Genomic DNA, 20,076 nt, shown 5'->3' on the forward strand with positions numbered 1-20,076 from the left:
AAGTGCAGAGTTAACTGGAACAAGTACATATGATGCCTCACAGGTTATTAATGTAGTACTAAATTCTATGGACTTTGCACATGATTGGCACATTATTACCTTGCTTCTAGTAGGCTGATTTTATAGAGGTTTCTATCAGGTTAATCAGGATAATAAGTCTTTTTAAAAGCCATTTCTGCTTCTATAAGCATTAGCAGTTCCCTGTTTCTCCCACTCAACAAAAATGAAAACACATCAGTGTGTTTTATTGGTCACAGGCCATTATGTATTTTTAAATAAGGCTTTGCTAGGGACTAGTAGTATACAAATCTTGTGGCGTGGTGAAACCTTCACAGTCTTTTATTTACTGCAGTTTTCCAGGGAAGGATCTATAATTTTAGTGTAAGGTTGCTCTTAGCTTCTGGCCTATACTGCTCCTTGTCTTGTGTCAGCTCTCCTGCAAGTTTAGGCCTCTGATATTCTACGGGACTAAATGGAAATCAGCAATATTATGTTACTGATGAGCACCAGAGGTGCTTGGCACAGCAGTACTGAGAGTGAGAGGGAAAGGTGGGATGAGACAGGGGGATTACCCAGCTGCCTGGTTCTCCTATGAAGACTAACCTTAGTCACTGGAAACATTGTAAATGCAAAACTACTACTACTATCAAATGCAAAAACAATTGAAACCAATTCCTGAAAAATGGCTTTGTGAGAAAAACAAAAATCAAATGAGTAAAACTACAACCCCCATGTTCAAAATTATTCATTACCTTTTCCTGTAAAATAGAGAATAAAGAGAATATGCCTCATCTTGAGCATAACTATTAGGAAAGATGTTCTCTCATTCTCTCTCCTCAATTTCTCTTTCCTCCTTCTCTTCCCATTTCAGCCTGCTCCCCCCTCCCAATATCCATGGCTCAGAAATCAAGTAAATTAGCCATTCTCCACTTTTCTTTTCTTTTTTGTCAGATTCAAATAAATACAAATATGGTAATTTTGAAAAGGTCAAGCGATAAAATTTGACTCTCAAGAGAAACCATTTTACATGTTCTATGAGAAAGCTGTCTGAATAATGTTGTTTTCTTCCCAATATTTTGCACACTAGCCAAAGAAAAACAAGCCAACAAAAAAATCCCAGCAAACAAACAAACCAAAAGACCCCATAACTTGAAACAACTAACCTAAAATACCTTTCCAATAAAATTGAAACATCTATTGACATTACCTGTTTTGTCTATTTCCTTCATGATTTGAACACATATCATTTTTGCTTTCTTGTCTGTGAACACCCATAGATAACTGCCCCAAGGCATATTCATTTAAGGAGGAGCTCCCCAAAATGACAGCAAATCCTTTCTTATTAGTCTCAAGAGACTCCAATTCAGTATCCAAGACTTTTTTTTCATTTCAAATGGTGACTTACATGAGCACTTCACTCTCATCTATGTGCAAGTGTCTCAAAAATTACTGGTGTCATAAATGAGCTAACAAACAACTGAGAAGCTGAAAAAAAAACTATACCAGAAGGCCACATTTTCTTATGATTTTTCAAACTTGTACTCTTCCTTTTTTTCTTTTTTCTTCTTTTGTTTTATTTTTAAACTTATTAAAAATGTAAGGTTTGAATGGAATAAACCTTCAAGTTTTCCATTGTTTTTCCTATGAAATTGTATGCTTATCTGAAATGTAGTTTCTGCCTCTTTTGGACTTTTTCTCCAGTGCCAGCAGTTGATATGTCTGAAGACTTTTGTGTCTCCAAGAGTATTTACCAAAACAACGGTTTGCATTTTCTGGGGAAGATCTAACACAAAATTACATTTTATTTTTTCATGTAGCATTGCATCACAATGTCTCAAAAGCAGCACTGGAAGACAGAATCTTTCTGTTGGGTGCTAGGGTGCATTTCAGGGAAGTGTTCTTCCTCAAGTTTAAAAAATTAACTGAATAAAAACATTTCTCACTGCACTTAACAAGTCAATGTTCAAACATTCAAAACACTGGTCTAGCTTCATGGAAGTTTTGTTTGCCTGATATCCTAGGAAAAGCAGAGAGAGCAGGAGAATTAGCTTAATTAAGACAAAGAAAAATCATAATAATAACTTAATTAAGCCACCGAAAAAAGTACATCCGTTTGTAGAAAATGTCAGTTGGCACTGATAGGATACATTTGAAAAACAGAAGTGACTGCAAACTCATTGCATGAATTTGATGTGGTAGGAGAACCTTGAGCAAACCTGGTGCCATACCTGGATATGTTTCCTTTCCCTCCATTTCCCTCCACATTTACACCTAGAAGAGATTTCAAGAATTTGTCACTTAATGAGACTTCAAGATAAGCAAAGGTGGGAAATGCAGATACTAGATTTGATTGTGCTATATGATTCTTTTGACTTCACATCATCTTGATTTTGTGGGTTTTTAGGATAATGTAATTTTAACTATTTGCTAGTAAGTCAGATTTGAAATTACTAGAGTTGTTAAATATTTGGATGATTGAATTAATTTGCCTTATTCTTTTATTTTTCCTTGCCATTTTCATGTCTGTGTTTTCACCAGGCTGTTTTCTATTTTTTATATTTTTTGTAATACAGTGAGTAAAAGAGGAATGTTTATGCTTTATCAGACCTGAACTAGACCAAAATAATGAATTTAGTTTTCAGATAGTCTCCCCTAACTTTGCTGTGAGTCTGAACAGAAAATTCGTAGCAACACACAAGATTTTTAAGGTTGTGTTTGTAAAAGTCAGCAGTCAAACTATTATAATTTAAACAGACTAGGTAGACCTAGAGAGTTCATTTTACAAGAAAGATTCGATGTATTGGAGAACAATATGAGTGAAGGTCTGTTTGCTTTTATGTGGATATTTCTGGGAAAATTGTTGGTGATAATGTCTAATATGACAGCATACTGTTGTAAAATTTCAGTCAAAAAAGTTAAGACTAGAAAAAGACAGGGTCATGGTAAAGTAGTTTTTCTGTTGCATAACTATGTTCCATATTTATCATCTTAGCATCCTCTTATTTTTGAGTCCCTTCTTTACTGAAAATAAAGGAAATCTTTGCTGCATTTCAGTAGCAATAAGTAAAGGCAGCAATTTTCTGAGGTTTTTCTTAGTAGATATTAAAAATCTTGATTTGTGTTTATATATGAATCATACCAAATTATGTTTGATTTCTTTTTTAGTTCATATATTATGGAATTTTCAGCTAACATTTAGCAAAAAATGTTTTTCAGGAAGTTAATTGAATGCATATTTTATTTAAATCTTCTCATATGAGTGTTATTTAGTCAACAGGTGATGCAGAAAGGATTAATGTAAATTCCATTCAAGCAAATCAAACTTCACACTGAAATCATATTATAGACTATTACTAAAAACCATCTTAGAAATATGACTTGTTGAAATGTAAAGACAAAAAGTGCACTTCTGCCATGCTGAGAAAGGAATTGAAATCAGAATCTCTGGGCTTAGTTGGGTGAACTTAAGTGGATATTGTTTTTACTTTTCCTGTAAGAGACAGGAATGTAAGCTCAGTGTACACTGGAAAGGAATTTATATGGATAATTGATGGAAACTATTCAATTTTTTAAAAGGAGAACAGACAAAGATTTTGATAATTTTGATTAAATTTTTGTATATATATTTATTTATTTAGACTTTATTTTAGTCCAAAGTGACTTTAAAAGAACTTTAAAATATTGATTTTTTTCTTGTCAGATACCTCTTAAAATAAAATGCCTGTACAAAGATACTGTATGGAAATTTACTTGCTTTGGTAAAAATATTTTATTAGTCCTTAATATTATGTCTAGAATTGTGGTTTCATCTGTTTTATTAATATGTGTATACAGTGATGGCATGAAATAAATCTGCATTTTTTCAGGGTTCATTATTTTTGAAAGTAGGATAGAAGTAGTAAATTTTCTGCATTCCAGAAAGCACAAAGTGACTACATTTTTTAATCCTACTATCATTAATCATGGCACATTGAATTACTCACATCTGACTTTCTGGGCTATTGATGGAAAACATCTGCAGTATAAAATAAGTGAAAAGGATAACTTGAAGAATTATGCTTTATACTCAAATTCCAGTTCCTTTGGGAGCTGGGAACATTTATTTTCCTTCTGTTTTGGACAAAACAAAATTATATTTTCTTTAGATTTTGCAAGGATTAGACTTCTATGCAACTTCCCTTTATGTTCTGAATCAAGCTGTTGATGAACAAGGGTTGTTTATGTGGTCCAGGCTAAATGGGTTCATTTTCTTATGAAGAGAATGAATTAAACCTTCCCAATTTGCTCTGTATCCCATCGAACAGACGTAAACCGTTCCATTCCAGAAGTGAACACTCTGAAAGAGAATTCAGCATGACCTAATGATAAAATAAGTAATAGATAATTATAATAAAACAAGTCAGCATTTATTATACGACTAATCTTAAGCAAAAATCCTGAAGTCAGAACAGAACTGCATTAAGCAAAGCCTTTATTATGCAAAGCAGCATAAGAATTCTGCAGAATTCTTTTCCTTCCCCATGGGTTTCTAAAGTGCAGGTTCATGTGTTCTTCAGTGGCAAAGCTGGTTTAAAAAATCACTTTTCTTACACCACTTGCTGATTCCTGCCTCTGTTAGAATTTGTCACTTCTTCAAATGTACCAATGCAACTATTTGTAATGCTGTGCTGTAAAGTGAATCATTGACATGAATAACAAACCTTGGAGGCTCTTTCATTAATTCAGTTCACTTCAGGGATCTATTCCACATTATGGCCTTACAAATGTTTTCAACAGCACAAAAGAGAGGATGGTGAATGAGAACAAGCAGTGGGGGGTCAAGGTGTATGTATTTGTGGAGGGAGTGAGGACCTCTTAAATTAACTTCACTTCCAAGGAAAATATATGTAGAACTATGCTCTTAGTCTTCCACCTGCTCTCTTCTTTATATACAAATTCTATTCACGTTATTTTTTTTTTGTTCCTCCTTCCAGGAGGTAATCACCACTTAAAGCAAATGTTGAAAATTCCATTCTCTTCAGCAAAGTGTAATTTCTCAGGTTAGGAGGACCCCACTGAATTCCCGATAGCACTGCATACACTACCATAAATATCTACAACTCCCATCACAAGGTAAGGTTTTTAACACATTCTTTTCTTTAGTTCAGATATAGAGAGAAAGGAAAAAGAAGTCAGGTGTAATGATGACAAATGTATTTACACATTGCCCACGCAGACAATCCTCCTTCTATTGTGATTACGAAATTCTTCTTTTACTTCAATTGAAACAGATGCTGAAAAGCTGTAGATAGACTTAAACAGTAAATTGAAACAAAACATTGCAAGCATTACCCATAATCTCTCCAATTTCATTCTAGATTTTTACATTTTTGTGACATAATACTTGCCTATTTCACAAAATTTAAAGAAGAATGTCAACTAGTATAAGTATAAAAAAAAACACCCCACAGCCTGGGCAAACACTGCATACAAAAAGCTGTGAGTAAATACCACATCTTCAGTAAAAAAATCTGACTTGTTTTTGGAGGATTTATTTCAGATATTTTCTGTTCAAAATGAGAAAACTGTTTCACTTACTAACTAATGTAAAACTATGCAAGTTATCTTATAGAGTCTGTGCAACCTCCCATGTATAGCCCATGGCACAGGACCATGTCCAGATGATTTTTGAATATCTCCAATGGAGTATGCTGGTTTTGGTGGGGGTAGAGCTAATTTTCTTCACAGAGACTGGTATGGGGCTGTGTTTCAGATTTTTGCTGAACACAGGGCTGATGATATAGAGGTGTTTTTGTTACTGCTGAGCAGGGCTTAGAGACAAGGCCTCTTCTGCTTTTCTTACTGCCAAGGAAATTGGGGGTGACAGGAGGATGGGAGAAGACACAGCTGCAACAGGTAACCCAAACTGGCCAAAGGGATATTCCAGACCACAGGGCATCATGCTCTGTATATAAAGCAGAGAAAAGAAGGAGTTAAGGAGGGTATGTTTGGAATGATAGTGTTTGTCTTCCCAAGTAACTATTACATACTGGGGGTCCTGCTATCTGGAGAAGGCTAAACACCTGCCTGCCCATGGGAAGCAGTAAATTAATTCCTTGTTTTGCTTTGCTTGGGTGTTCAGCTTTTGCTTTCCCTCCACACTGAATTCTTAATCTATTGAATGGTCCATCCAAAAAATCCGTGTCTTTCCAACTTAGACATAAGGGTGCTGTGTGACTCAGTGTCAAACATTTTGCACAAATCTGGCTAGAAGACACTAGAGACTTTTCTGTTACTAAAAAAATTCTGTAACCCTATTGTAGAAGGCCACCAAGTTTCTCAGACACCATTTGCCATCATTAAGCCCTGAAAATAAATGGAATTTCTCTCTCCTTGAAAGAAATGGAATTTGACTTTTTCTTTCTGTGCAAATCATTGCCCAGTTATAATGATTTCTTAGCAGATAGCCAGTCAAAAGATTAATAGAATTAGAATCGTTGCAAAATAAGCCTGTTCTCACTGACAGCTAGCTTGGCTTTTTCTCTCTTCTTTTTGAAAGATAGTAAACAGAAACAAAGCCTGCAGCAATACAAAGAAAGCTTGCACATGAAAGAGGGATTAGCTTCAGGAGGGTATGACAGATGTAAAGTGCTTTGCACACATTGCTATGTGATGTTCAACATATGTTGTCAATTAAAAATTGCTTAAGAAATATTTAACAAGGCAAAGCTAACATACCCCTAGTTTGTACGAATATATTGAGCTTATGCATCGCTGCCTCTCATTTAATTTTTTCAGTTTTGTTGTAAGCTGAAGAGAACCTTATATAACATGACTCTCAGCTAGTTTATATTTAAAGTACTATTTAATTTGAAGTATTGGAAAACAGCATTTGTTTCATCTTTTGGTAAGACAATGACTGGATAATTTAGCAAGGCAGAGGACCTGCTAAACTGATTAAAATTAGTTTTCTGCAGTAAAATATAATTTGCTGCATTTTAAAAAATAGGCATCTAAATATATTCAAGATGGCATAGGCTTTGGCACATTCTTTATCTAGACTTTTCTGATGTGTAACTGGGAAATTTTCCTAGTGAACCCCAAGGCATACAACAAAAGCTCCTAGGATAAATTCTATTTTATCATCTTTATTATGTCCTACACCTGAATCTTTCTGCATGCAAGACAGTTTGGTTTGCTTGTTTTGTTGTTTTTTTTTTTTTTAATTATGAGGTTTTGTGCCCTATTCAACCCCCAAATAGCCACTAGATATTTTTCTCTGCATTCTCCCCCAAATACAAGCTTATTACTACACAACTGTACTGTAAAGCCTCCGTAAAGTCGTAAAGTAGTAACATTCTTGTTGAACTCTGATGCCTCAAGATGTCTTCACAAAAAAATATACTCCTAATGTTAGGATACTCCTGGAGCACTTTTTTTTCTTTTTTTTTTTTTTTGGTATGGTCACAAATGGGCTTTTTATCCCAGAGCAAAAAGGTTTGCAGTCATCGATAAAAAACAATACTTGTGGCTGTGATCTATATATTAACTTCTTTTTGGAATAAGAGGAACTGAATATGTGCAAGAAATCTTTGATAGGCCCACAGATATTTTGTAGTATCTTCTCACCTCTGCTGACTCCTGAAATGCTCCCACAATGAATTAACCTTTCAGTTAAAGTCTGTAGCTCCACTTGTAATATTGCTGTCTTGAACCTCCTCTTATGGAATTCTGTTTCCAATCATAAAATATGAGTGTTTAAAAATAAAAGTTACAGTGTTTATTCCAAGAGTCTTTGTACTTGTTAAACACATATTGTAGGCTGCTGCATACATCATCTGCTGAACAAATGTCAGTTCTACTCCTACTTCTCTTTAAATAAGGTATAAAAGAATTCAAGAGATATTCGTGGAACTGTAACTGTGAGCTGAATGTGCCTTAAGTGTGTTGTTGGTATGAGAATTTATACTAAATTACTGTGCTCATGGATGTTTGGCTATGAACTGAACTATTAATTAAGAAAAACTGAAATATACTTAAATATTGCAATATATATTATTTTAAAGGAACATTATAGAACTTAGATTTCTACCTCAGTAAGAGACAGAAAGAGGCATGGTGAAGAAAATAAGATGGGTTTTCTGAATATATAAAACTGGAACTACTGAGTAATTACATCAGTTTAGATCCTTATTTTTCTTCCTGCATATGTGTACTATGGGATTATAAGCATATATTTTAAAAAACTGACAAATGTATTGTATTGATCCTAAGAACTGGTAGATCATGTTGTACAATCCAATTTAGAATACAAACTAAAACAAAATATATGCAAAGCATATAGGGTTGGTTTGTTTTGGTTTTGTTTTTTTCAAAAATTAAATTCGAGTCTGATAACAGTATACTGTCTTCAGGTGTTTTTTTTTTTATGATTATTCAAGCATACCACACAAGTATTTTAGTAGTGGTAAGAGGATTGGTTTATTTTATGTTCTGGTAGGTACAGTGCTAAAAGTAGTAGTTTTTTACTTTTGCAAATCTAAACTTTGTTTGTTGCTTAGATACACCTCTCAGTATTGTTTAGTTAAGTATAACCTACACATTCACAAGGAGGACTGAAAGCCATGTGGGCTTTGGAAGTCTCAAGGCATGGTAGCTTATTAAGAACAGAGAGAAGAAAATTTAGGAAATAGTATATATTTTAAATCTTTCTTTTTCATCCATACAGGCCTTGCCTAAGCCATCATGACTGGAAAAGGAAGGCTGCTGTGAAATTTATCAGTCATGTGCAGACCTTGAACTGAAGTTCACACAAACAAATGAAAAATGACTTAATAGTGAATAGGGAAGCTATGTCCTTGTTGAAGCAATTTAAACTGCTTTACTGTGTTGAACTTAATATGAAAGATATTTATTTCCTTTACAAGGAGTAAAGGATCTTCAATATTCTTAAATACTAGCAAAGGATAACACTTGTTAGATTTTTGTATTCTATTATTGTTTGGTATGCTGTCTTTTAATTTTTATTACTGCATTAAATTTAGTTTATCAATGGTCATTTTCAAATAAACAAGTTCTCCTGCTTTTATGCAGGAAAGGCCCAAATCACAAATTGTATCAAATCCATTCTACAATATTGCTATGCCATATTTTCTGTCATTTTTCAGATACCAGTTACTTTTCTGTTTTAATTTTCGTCCTACGGTCCTATGGCCCAATTTTTATTTTTTTTTGTTTGTTTTAAAAAGCTGTCCTGGTTCCAGGCAGGACAGGGTTAAATTTCTACAGTAGTCACGAGGGGACATGGCTAGGACCCAGATGTTATTGAATACCACCTCACCTCATTGCCAGGGACAGGGGAAAGGGAGTCTTTTTCCACAAGGAAGGGTTCTCCTCTGGTTGGGCTGGCAGGGCTGCAGCTGGGTTGCAGGCTCTGTGGGGAATGTTCTGACATGTGAATCTCTCTCTCTGTTGTACAATTCTGTTATTAATATATTTGCTGTTAGTGTTGCTGTTTCTTAACACATTGCTTTTTCCAGTAAATTGTTCCTATCTCTACCTGTTATCTTTGCCTTCTGTGCCTCCGATTCGATTCTCCTCTCCAGCCCATAGCGGGGAGAAGGGAGAGAGGGAAATGAGAAAGTGGCATGTGGTTTTAGCGGGAGCACTAAATTAGAGAATCTCCTTCCTAAACCACACCAAAATCAAAGCTGGTTTTATCAGGTTTCTTATATGAAGGAATACTCATTAGTTTGTTACAATGATTTGCTAAGAACTACATTGGCATTCATATACAGATATTCAGCTTTCTGTGTGAGTTTGCAAATCTTGAGCGCTAACAGTAATTGCAATAGGTCTGCAACTTCATCACTGTCCTCACCTAAGCAGTGACAATTAATGTTAGTTCTGAATTTGCAGCAGTTATGTAGGTTCTTAGAGAATTCATAGCATATATGTGAGGTTTTTGCTAATCTACAGTATTTTTTCAGTCATAACAAAACGAAAAAATATAATTATCTTTCATTAGAATAATTTTAGTTGCATCATAGATTCAACCATTTATGATCTATACAAGTTTTCTCCTGGAGATATCTGTTTATGTCCTCATTTCTGGCAGTCACATACCTATAATTTTGATGATCTGATCTTTCCTCTGTTAAAAGTGGCTGGAAAGGTGTAAAAATATAAACTCCTTTAATTATTAATTAATATTGACAAAAAAATTGGGCAAGACCCATCTCTTTTCTACCTATTTTTAGAGGTCTTCAGACCTTGTAAAAGCAGACAGAGAAGTTGTGCACTGTTGTGTTGAGCTGGCATGCATATCCATATTAACTTTTTTTAGCCCTCACACCACACTAGAATGCATTATGGCTATTGCAGCAGCTCAAGTGTACCTGTATCCTTAACATCTCTATATTAATTTCCTACAACAGTAGTGGGACTTGTTGAAACTAGGCCTCTCTCTTCAGCTTGTTAATGCAATTGTCAATTTGTACCAACTGCAGAATGGCTAGTTGTATAAATTTCTTTGATGGCCTACATACATCAAAAACTTTTGGCTCTTATTTGTTTTTGATATGGGCTATTTCTGTGGAAATGGTCATGTTCTCTCTATCCTCACAGGCTGTAACATGAGTGGCAATGTTCTTAGGCTGTGCTTAGCAGAAGGCAAACTTGGGGGCCAGAAGTCTGGAAGAGTGAACAAATCAGAATTTAAAGAGATTTATCTTACTTTTCATTCTGTGTACGACTTCCTGCACATAGGCCCCATGATGGAGGTTGTCATCTGAAACTAAGCTGGCTGTGCTGCGCTTTGAACTTTCATTGTCTATTGCGAAACCTGAATCAGAGTGGTTTTTTTTTTTCATCTGCCAGTTTAGATATTGAACAGAAAGTGAAAGTTTACAACAGCACAGAAGTGGCTGAACAGGTAGTGACAGTTGAGTTTGCACTGAAGAGTTCCCTTATGCAGAATTTACTGCTGTCAGAGCTATCTGTCTAAACCTAGGTGATGAGAACACAGCTTTTAACCCTTTGGTGAATTTTAATTCAAGTCTTCACATTGACTTTACTTAATCATTTCTCATCTATCTTATGATTGCTGTAGAAGGGCATGAAAAATCCTGATGTGCAGTGGCCCAGAAGTACAAAAATCAGACTCAAGTAAAAATATGCATCCAGTTTCTGTACACACAAGAGTAAATTCCAGAATGTGAACAACTGAAAAATCTTTAACATGAAAAGATGTCTGAAATGGAAATGATAAAAGTAGGGACTTTGCCTAATTTGCTTGTTTTCTGTCATTTGGAATGCCTCTTCTTGTTCTTTTATAGACAACATTCTTAAAGCATGTCTTCTGCTTACTTTAAATTTTGCATGATTTTGTTGCTGTTTCCTGTTCCAGTTTTTAAATTAGAAAAAAATACTTCTAATTAATTTGATTAAATACTACCTAGTCAAATAACTTAGTTTTCTTTAACATAGTCCCTGAAAAAGAAAATTAATTCTGTTTCTTCTTCTGAAATACTTACTTATTTGAATCCTTAAATTATCTACAATGTGGTGTGGCCAAAGTTTTATGCTGCTGGAGGACATCATTTGAGGAAACAATGCGAAAATTAAAATATTGACTACCTTTAAAAGCTGTGTATCTTTGGAAACTAAAGCCAGGTAACTTTGATATAGGCAGTTGTACGGAGAAACAGTTTTCAAGGACACTAACACAGAGCTCCAAGGAAATCAGTGCAGCACTGCCCAGACACTGGAAATTTCTTGTAGAGTTGTGTAATGCAGGGAGTAATGGATTCCTATCTAATTTCACTTATGACATTGTATATTTTGAGGAGAAATAGATGAAGTGAATTTCATTTAATATCACAGAAAGATGGAAACTGATTTTATTTGGTAACATATTTTATTACAATTTTCCACAATTTGGCTTCTTTGTCATGCTTGGGAGCTTTACTTTTCACTATTGCAATAAAATATGTAAAGCTTTATATTTCCTCACAATAGAGTTTGAGGTCACAGTACTTTTGATGCTAAAATGAATTCAGTTTAAAATACGGAAAAAAATAATTCTTTTCTCATTCACAAAAATATTAATTTTGTGAACTTTCAATTCATGTTAGGATACAAATCTTAGTTTTTAAAAACTGAGATTTATAGGCCTATTAATAACATTATCAAGATTTACAATACCACTGGACCTACTAGTTTACATTCAGATATGAAATATTCAGTGTATAATGGCTAAAAAATCTCTTTGTCAAGAGATTCATTATAGAGAGAATCTCATGGATTTTTTAGCTGAAGAAGTGCTGGTCAATTAGACAATAACAAAGAACATTAGAGGATATTAGCTATCATGTTAATTGCTAAATTTCTATGAAGTTCTGCAGAATCATTTCAGCTCATAAAAACTGGTAGTGGTTCCTTCCAGGCAGCACTGAGGAGGAAGCATGAGTAAGGAAATATTCCTAATAGGGATATTTGGACATTGCCACTCTGTTTTGGAAGGTAAGGGCACATCAAAGAATGGATACGAGCCAGTCCTTGTTACACAGCCTCAGTGTTAGTGAGAAATCCCAGGATTACTAATGCAGATATACTTGTTTACAAGTTGTACTGTAGAGATATACAGTTTTAAATTGTATTGATAAATTCAGCAGCCTTTTAAAATTTATTTATTATGAAGAGTAAATTTGGACTTTAAAATGTTGTCTTTCTTCCAGTCCCACACATATTTTGTACTTAGTTATTTCTGTCTTTCATTTTCAGTCTTCTCTTGATCTTTCTTTTGCCCTCTCTCTCATCCTCTTTTAAAAATAATGATCTATATATCTCTCATTGCAGGCAACAGCAGTGCCCTCTTTCTCTTTGTTCTGTTACACTCCACCCACTGTTCTGTTCTCCTTCATTGTCCTTGTTCAGTTATCTCCTCTAAGCTTTTTATCCACATTGTTTCTTGTCTTTTGCTCATTGCTCATTGTTTCTTTGCTCTTTTGCTCCCAGTCACAATGAAGTTGTGGCATGTTCAGGTTCCAGGTCAAGTGTTATAATTTGGAAAATGCTGGATTCCAATTTAACAGTTACAAACTAGGAGTGAGCTGAGATGATTTTAGAAGGACTCTAGAGTTTTTAAAAGTGTTTACTGATTTATTTATTTTCCAAAAGAGAGGAAAAAATAAATAGAAATTAGTAATTTATTAAATTCACTGTATTGAATTGACTTTCTGATAACAGGTCTTTATTTGCACAAATCTGAGACTCAGTATAGTTAAATGCTTAACCAGGCTACCACAAAGCAAATCTTAATTAAAAGGGAACATTTTCTATTTTTAATGATGAAAAAACCTAGAGAGAAAATGAAAATATTTTAAAGTGTAGAGTAATGCAACATTTTTTTTGGTATCCTGAGCTCAGCTGGAATAACTGCAGAGGAGACTATTTATCACAGCAACACTCCAGCAAGGTTAAGCTTCTTACCTTTTTTCCTTTTTGGATTAGACTTCTATTACCCCTTGCTGTCAAGACAGTAAATTGACATTCTGTGTTGACTGCCACACAGTCTTGTTATATTTCTTGTTTCTTTTGAAAATAAGTTTCTTGAATATTTAGCTATTGATCTTTGTTTCAAAATCTGTTTATATTAACTCTTAATATATGCATAAATAACTTCATACTATGGAACAAAGTTTTTCTGTATAAAAAGCTAATGCAGATTGTTCAAAAAGAAAAAATAAACAAATTCCGAGGGCAATAAGGAGCAAATATGATGCTGTTTCAAAATAAAGAAATATTTTTTCTTTTTCTGGCATTGTGTTGGTGTACATCAACTGTTTATTTGACTTGATAAATCCAAAATATGTTGCTAATATAGTCAAGAGATGGGAGTATAGACTTCCAATAAATATTCCTGGTAATCAGTTGTATGTTTTTAAAACATGAAATATTTTCTATTATCAAAAATTTGGTGACTTCAGTGGTAGCAAATTACTTTCAGAAGACCACAATCTTGAAACTGTTTATAGCTAGACTAACCTTTTTCTGTTACCATATTCTATTAAGCATTATGGCCTGATTTCTTCCTAGTCCTTTGCAAAAAAACAGGGAAGGTCATCTACAGGTTTTGCATAGCATATGTAGGAAAGCAGGAATGATAGTCATCCCTTGCTGTTTGAAATAAAATCTCCCTGGAACTCTCCTGAGAGTAGTGTTGGGGCAGTTGCACAGCCCATGTTGCCTATGGTTAGCCTGGTGAAACAAAATGGGCACGTAAGAAGGAGAAAGTTTGCTTTGCCTCTTAGTAAGTTGGAAGGAAGTATTCTAAAACATGCCTCTAATTTGTTTACACTGGCTTGTTTTTCTAGTCCAAAGGTGTTGACTTCTGAAATTTTGTGCCTGTCTCTTGGCATGTCATACAAATATTTAGCTGTCAGCTGAGATTCAGAGCTCCTAGTCTTCTCTTAAGCGTTTTGACTTATTTTCTCCTTTAAAGGTGAGATTAAATATGTCATAAAAATGCTTGTTATTGTCTGTTACCAAAAAAGGAAATCCATCCATATGCAAGTGTTTATAAAGTTTAAAGCTAGGTAAATTTAATTCCACACTAAATGTTATTGAAATCTAAACTTTTCAAATTAATGACAGCTCTCTTGGCTGTCATACCCAGGTTACATGTTAGTCTTACAGATTCTTGATGTCTAACATGCCCAAGGAGAAGCCACATGCCTAAAACCTAGTCCAGCATCTTTGATTATTCAGTCTTCTTTTTTTCTTTTATTTTCATGAGTACATATTGTTTTACTTTTATTCATTATGAATGCTGTTGCAAATAAAATTTTCTCTCATTGACTTCAGATTACAGCACTCTTCCATGTTCCTTCACTAGTATCTATGCTGAGTCAAACTTAAATGATGTATTTTTTCTTTCAAGACCTTTCACAGATTCCTGCTTTGTTCCTTCATTCAACACTGAGGGGCTGACTCCTGATTCTGATAATTAGAAATTTAACAAGAGGATAAGTGATTCTTTATGATTCCTCCCTTGTCATTCCCCTTCATCATTGCTATTTCACAGAATCGTGCACAAAACACTTTTATAATGTTTATGTTGACACCTCTCCTTTGCTATGATGCTTAGGAAAAAGTAGTAATTAAGCTGATGATGTTTTGAGATCAATCCTGAATTTTTTTTGTCTAATGTGTCAGTTTCCTTGTAGTCTCATGTTTCTGTCTATGTCTAGTTGCTCTATCTTATATCATATTTAGGGAAAGAGCTATCTAACACTACCTTTCTAAAAGATAGGTGAACATCTATTCCAAACAAGTCGTCTTTGATCCCTCTCTAGTTGAACTAGAGAGGTACCTAAATAAGTAGGGTTGCCTCACATTCCAGAATTCACAGAGGGAGCTCAGTTTGACATACACAGCAAAGCTTAACCTAGAAGTCTAGCTTTAGACAGCTAAAGGTAACTGAGCTTAATCTTACTCTTGAATTTTAAGTTGGCTGAGCTATAGACAAATTTTCTTCTACCTTCATTCAGGTTTGATCTAATTTCATGATTGGGTCTGGACTAATTACCAAAATTAAACAGTTACTAACAGAAAGCTGAAAAAAATAGTCACTAGAGTAAAATTAAAACCAAAACTAAAACAAACAATCAAAAAAAAATAAAGCTGTAGGGAATAATCTGCCTTTAGGAGCAAGAGTTGTAGATCCCTACAGTTCAACCTTCCCTGTAGTTTACTTTTTGTGGGCATTAATATTTTAATACTACTGACCATTTAAATTGAAATCACAAAAAAGCTCCCCCTGATCCACAGTATTATAGTAATAGAAATAATGTTAAAGGACACATTTTGATCAGTGATTTATTAGTAACAATGTTTCATCAGAAAAGTTATGTCTTTAAATGTACAGTCACTATTATTGCATTATAGCTTAAAACATAATGACTGAAAGCAGCTGGTTTTGAGTTGAAAGTTTTAGGTGGGCAGGTAGTGAGAGAGAAAAAACACCTATTGTAGCTGATTACATATGATGCAATCTAATTTAATTTAACAATTGACACATGTCATTACAGATTAATAACACTTTAGACTGAGCCTAATCACCTTCTTTGTTATTGCAAAATTTAAGCCCAATTCCAGTATTTTTAAATAAAAACTTTTACCTCCATCTGTCAAAGAAGAGCAACAATACGCATATTGGCATTCATGATTATCTTCATGGTTTTTATATAATTACATCTGTCATTAAAAACTAAAATCCCCTAATGTTTCTAGCTATTCAATTTTAAAACTTTTTTAAAGAGCTATGAAATTAATATTCTAATATTTACACATGTTGTACCACTTGACTTCATATATTCTAAACAGCACACAAATAGTCAATTCAAACTAAATATTTTTATTTAAAGTAAGAAATATATATTTACATTAAAGAACCTATGTCAAGACAACCTCTTAAAAACTTCTAATCTTTTCTGTATATATAATCTGTAAGCAGAGAGCTGCTGATACCTTTCTTATGCTGGTTTTGCATGTTTTTTTAATGTAGTTTTCCCCATCTTTTAGGATACACTGTTACCAAGAGTGACTTTTAAGTATTCTGGACCACTGAAACAATAACCATGGAGTTGATCATGGTATAAAGTCTTCAGGTGTGTGAAGGATCAAACCACAGTGATGCCACTTCTGTTTAGCCAGAATATGAGCAGTGAAAAAATGTGCTGCACAAAAGCTTAAATGCAAGACGCAATTACCACTTTCAATCAGCTATGAATGATTTTTCAACAAGTGTATCAACTCCTCAGCAAAAATATTAGGCTTAGCTATCTTAGAGACATCTGAGAATCACAGTGTTTTTACCACACTCGATTACTTGTCTGTACTCTAGCAAGCTCTTGTTTTGCAGAAATTGAGTAATTACGAATTCTATTTCCACACTTACTTTGAAAATTATATTTTCATATTTACAAAAATTAATTTCCTTTGGTTTAAATAAAATCAGGGGTATCTGGCTTCCATCAGCAACTCTTTACAAGGACAAACATTGATCTAGGGCTAAGTAGATATTTCACTCATTGAAAACAGAAAAGTTTGGGTTTTTTTTCTTGAACTGCATAGTCTACTCAACTAATTTCAAGGCCATGATGCTCAATATCGTCTGAATTTTTTTCCTTAGTTTTTTCTCTTCTTTAAAATTATTCTAGTAGATTACACTGATAGAAATGGCTAACAGAGTTTCTTACTGTTCAAAGATATATTTTTTGTATTATGAACAATTTTAGCCACTATAACTTTCAATAATTAAGTAATATATTTTGCCAGGCTTGGGTGCTGTAGCTATTTCTCTACCTCTCCTTTTTATTCTTTTTTTTTTTTTTTTACTTTAAATCTGGGGTGTTGAAACTTCCTATTTCTTTTCTTGACCTTTGAATTTATACTTTTTACATTTCACATCAGATTTCTAAAGTGAGAAGTGACTCAATTTCTAGGATCGTCTGTAAAGTTTATTTTTCATAACTTTTTTTAAAAGACTGTTTGTGCAGAAGATGCCTTTGCTTTCTTCCCCTGGTAGATTTTGATTAATCTTAACACATATTTGGGTTTGATTCCCATATGAAAACTCTGTGTGGTTCTTGGTATGCACTAAATGTAAGGTAAATAGTCATCTAAAATCTTCACAAGTAATTATTTGTAAATACTGAAAGCCAGTTGCACTATGAAAGGTGATCCCATTTGACATTAACATACTTGAACTGAAAATTGCAGCTTATGGAACATATCCTACCACAGCCAGAAATTATGCTTTCTGATTTCTAGTGTAGCTCTCCATTTCCCAGATCATGTACAGAACAAGGATGTTAATAAGAGATTATGAGAATGCAAGTTAATTATTGATCTGGTTTAGTGCATATTTTTGTTTATGTTACAAGATGATAATCTTCATCAACTGATTTCTCTAAAGTGTCACAGCAGCAAAGAAATTCTGAAAGAAAATTCTTAAAGTCATAGTGTCTGAATGAACTGGGGTGAAGGAAACACAATATAGCAAGAAGCCCAACAACTTCTGTGGGACAGACATAAATGAGACTGATAAAACTTATCATCCTTGGCACAGTAGTGGTGTGGTACAAGATAAGTAACAGTATTGGATGTTTGGAGAAGTCAATGAAAAGGAAAAAATTCATCTCACATACAAGTGAGATGAAAGGAATTAACAGAGATATTCTTTGAAGCTCCATTTTGAATTTATTTTTGGGTTTGACAGACATGTCTCTGAAGTCTAAAGCAGATATTGTGGGCGACAAAGCAGAAAAGAAAATAACTGGAGACAAAAAAATGGCTAAAGAGATTATGGTAAAAAAGCTTCTAGTGTTCAGATTGGTTACTGATTTTCCAGAGAAGGAATAATGGTCTGGTTTTTCTTATTCTACTTCCAAAATTAGGATGCTTGTTCATTTCATAAAAGACACAAGAGTTCCAATCTACTCAACCCTGCTTAAAAAAAAAAAAAAAAAAGTAACAGCAAACCAAAGTAAAAATAAAATGTAAAGACAATAAATGTAAAAACAATTAAAGGTTAAAAAAAAGTTCAGGCCATAACACTATAGGATTTTTGGGAGTTTAGCAGAAGAGACTTGATCTTTGGACATATCCTCCACAGGATATTTTACTCAAATACCATTAATCAAATAACTGACCATTTTATAGTCATTTAGTACTCCTCTTCCCTTTTTTTTGTGAAGAAGAGATCAAACAACCTATGTTCTACATTAGTATCAGGAAGACTCTGGGACTGCATATTCTGGTTTAAAGAATTTTATGTCGCCAAAGAAAAACTGCATATAGAAAGAGAATGTGACTTTACCTTACCTGATATCCCCTATCAGAGGGCTGGTGCCATGTGGAAGCAGGAAGAAGACTGTCTGGAGGAAGTGTCCATGGGAGCACAAGCAGTCCATGTGAAATAGGAGGTGTAAGTGTCCAGTGAACTTTGTCTTTAATAATATGTCAGAGGGTATTTCCTGCTTACTCAGTGAAACGTGTTAGTAATGTTTTACAAAAGGAAGCAACTGTCACCATTTTAAGAGAATGCTTGTGCACTTTTTAAAAGTTAATTCTACCATTTTAATACCTTTTCATGCCTTAAAATGTAAGTATGCATCAGTACAAGTGGGATTGTTCAAGTGTATCTTTAATATGTTTCTAAATAGTCTATTAAAAACCATCCTTAATTTCAAATAAAAGACATAAAACTGGCTGGGGTTTTTTTCTTATTTTTGTAGTACTTAATCAAGGAGATAAAGTGCATTTGTTTAACGAAAACAAATCAAAGCACTTTGGATTGACATGGTTGCCACTGTAACAGGATGATTCTATTATATAAATGCTCAGAGGTTGCTTTTTAAATCATTCTTGATTAACAGAGCATTTATTTTCTGTTTCCTTTGAACTAAGAGTTTTTCTCCTTCCTTGCAGTTAACATATATATCTCAAACACCAGCTTGTCAACTGATGACTTTGAAGCTTCAGTTGCTATGAATATTAAACTGCACTGGCAGAAAAATAGCTGTGATGTCAAAAAAGGAACTTGGAGGTTAGAGACTCTCAAGAAAGATTAGGACAAAGCTTTCCAATGACAAAGAATTAAAAGAACATGACAAGGCAAAATCAAAAGTCTTCAGTAAGCATTGTCTTGGCTTTGATTTTCCTCTGTGATGCGTGATAACTAAGTATGTCACCTGTACAAAATGGTACAGAAGCAGCTGGATATAAGCCAGACTGGCTTTTAAGAGATTAATGGCCAAAACACATAAACTTAACCTGATTTTAACAGTATTCAGTTCCTTTTCTTAAGAAGGTTGATATGTAATTCCTCTCAGTTTGAAAGTTGTTACAAAAAATGTTAGTGCATTGCCTTATTTTTTTATTTGCTCAATTGCCCCCCAGAAGGGATGGTGACTTTGACAGCAAAGTTCAAAGTGAAAAGCTCTGATTAACCTCAGGAATGTAGTTAATGAAGTACACAGTGACTGGGGGCAAGAGAAAAATAGAGGAACAAGCTTTGTTAATTTTTTTCTG

This window comes from Molothrus aeneus, chromosome 2 (genome assembly GCF_037042795.1).
Source record: "Molothrus aeneus isolate 106 chromosome 2, BPBGC_Maene_1.0, whole genome shotgun sequence".
NCBI classification, from domain to species: domain Eukaryota; kingdom Metazoa; phylum Chordata; class Aves; order Passeriformes; family Icteridae; genus Molothrus; species Molothrus aeneus.